Source organism: Pyxicephalus adspersus, chromosome 2 (assembly GCF_032062135.1).
Source record: "Pyxicephalus adspersus chromosome 2, UCB_Pads_2.0, whole genome shotgun sequence".
NCBI classification, from domain to species: domain Eukaryota; kingdom Metazoa; phylum Chordata; class Amphibia; order Anura; family Pyxicephalidae; genus Pyxicephalus; species Pyxicephalus adspersus.
Window position 1 is genome coordinate 158,888,269 of NC_092859.1, and position 2,193 is coordinate 158,890,461.

At 52.9% G+C, this 2,193-nt stretch overlaps 1 protein-coding gene across 1 annotated transcript in view; it reads right to left on the minus strand.

Annotated features, from left to right (window-relative positions):
- The window catches only part of LOC140322599 (uncharacterized), a 43,767-nt gene extending 41,602 nt beyond the window's left edge, over positions 1 to 2,165 (minus strand). Inside the window, exon 1 of the mRNA XM_072399149.1 lies at positions 2,035 to 2,165. The gene's annotated coding sequence lies outside the window, so the exon portion shown is untranslated. The remainder of the gene's footprint in view (positions 1 to 2,034) is intronic.
- Positions 2,166 to 2,193: the final 28 nt, after the last annotated feature.

Consider the following 2,193-nt stretch of genomic DNA (forward strand, 5'->3'; position numbering starts at 1 on the left):
AAACATTTTTTATATTCATGATATCTACTAGAACCCTATTCGGACATATTTCTGTAAGTTACAGGTCTACAATTTAAAAAAGAAATTTCATGAAAACCTGTGACGCTTTTGGAACAGAAATCTAGAAATCAGTGTAACGCTCAGGTGGTTAAAGCCTCGTCCAGTTTAATTTTTTTACACATTTTAACCCTTTCAGGGAATCAGTAATTGGTTTTATGTACCTTTGTACTCCCTGAAAGGGTTAAAAGTAAAACTTTTATAAATGCTTATGTAAAATCGCGGCAATTCGCGGTTAAACACGTCATAGGCGTTTATAAAAGTTTTTTAGCGTTTTAAAGTTAAGCTTTAAAATGCTTGTAAAAGTGCATAAAACGAATATAAACGTGGAAGGAACATTTATATGCTTTTATAAAACCGTTCATGTAGACCCAGCCTTACACAGGAGGTCAGTGAATTACCCCTGTACATTGGGGGTCAGTGACGCGGCGCCCTCTATTGGTGGCCAGTGAAGCGGCGCCCTCCATTGGTGGCCACTGAAGCGGCGCCCTCTATTGGCGGTCAGTGAAGCGGCGCCCTCCATTGGCAGTCAGTGATGCGGCGCCCTCTATTGGCGGTCAGTGAAGCGGCACCCTCTAGTGGAGGTCAGTGAAGCGGCGCCCTCCATTGGCCGTCAGTGACGCCGCGCCCTCTATTGGCGGTCAGTGACGTGGCGCCCTCTATTGGCGGTCAGTGACGCGGTGCCCTCTATTGGCAGTCAGCGGAAGTTCAGTAGATTGGTCTCCATTGCTGCAGTGTTAAAGAAGAGATTCTAACAGGCAGCACCTCGGGGTCGCAGGATTTGCACCTGCGCTGTGTTAGAGGAATGGGTAGGTTGGGATCATTTACTGGGGCAGATATTAGTGGTACCCCAGGGGCAACAATGAGAGTTACCCCCCCTCATATCTGACAAGCCATTGGGGCTCCAGTGAGCAGAGCTGCCAGCACGGCCATGTATAGCGACCAATCAGAATCCTCCTTCAGTGACCCCATAGAGCCAGAAAAGAAAGAATGGCTCCTCCAGGTGAGGGGACAGCGGGGGAGGGGACAATGGGGTCCCTGATGAGGGGGCTGCAGTGCAATGTGCGGCACTCTGATTGGCTGAGGAGGGGAGGGGTGTGGTTTGTGATTGCACCTTCACCTGCATTCTGCAGAAAATGACCCCTGGCTGCCATTCCACAGGGTCGGGGGGTCACCGGGGGAGGGTCTTGGTCTGGACACTGGGCGCGGTGCTGTCACCGGGGGCAACCAAATATCACAGCAACAACAACAACGCCGCATGGATTGTCCTGCTCTGCTACGCACTGACCTGTCCATGTGCAAAAACTTCACCTGTGTGGGGGTTGGGAAATCATTGTCATCCTTGTCCTCCAGCTTCCTCATCGTCGTCATGGGAACCCGGGGAGGGGCCACAGCTTCTGTTCAGCCATTCCTGTGATTTATACAGCCATGCAGCTCCTCATAGCCAACCTGGTGACCCCACTGAGCGTCTCCGCCCCCCGCCGGGTCACAGCCAATGGGTGAGAAGGGTCAGGTGTGCGAATCCCAGGATGGGCCGAACTGAACTCCACAGACTGCGGTGACAACACAACGTGGCGGAACTTCCTGTACACACGGGGACATGACATGTAAAACAACACGCGTGTTCATGTGAACCCTCCATGTATGACATATGGCGCGGTGTCATGTGACATGTATGTGCTGGGGTCACGTGACAAGTATGAGGCTCATCCTCTGTAATATCATCAAGAGACAGCAGATCGGCTGCTTATCGCTCCCCCGACATTCAGTCCCCATACACGGCTCTGATCGGCCGATCTCTATAGGAATGTATTACAGCCCCTCCCCCATCAGACCCCTGATTCCTGACAGACCCCCCTCCCCCTCTGTTATGTGACCGGCGGCTTCTACAGACAACACAGAAAGCCAGCCCCGCCCACCCGGTCCGCCGCTGACCGGAAGTGAAGAAAATATCACCGAATATACAAAGAGACTCACCGACACCGACCGCCCGGCCTCCTCCGCCGCCAATACTGTGACCGGCAGGGGGCGCTGTGCCCCGATCACCTCACATCCGTCCTCCAGCACTGACACTGTGACCGGCAGGGGGCGCTGTTCTCCAATCACCTCACATCCGTCCTCCAGCACTGACACTGT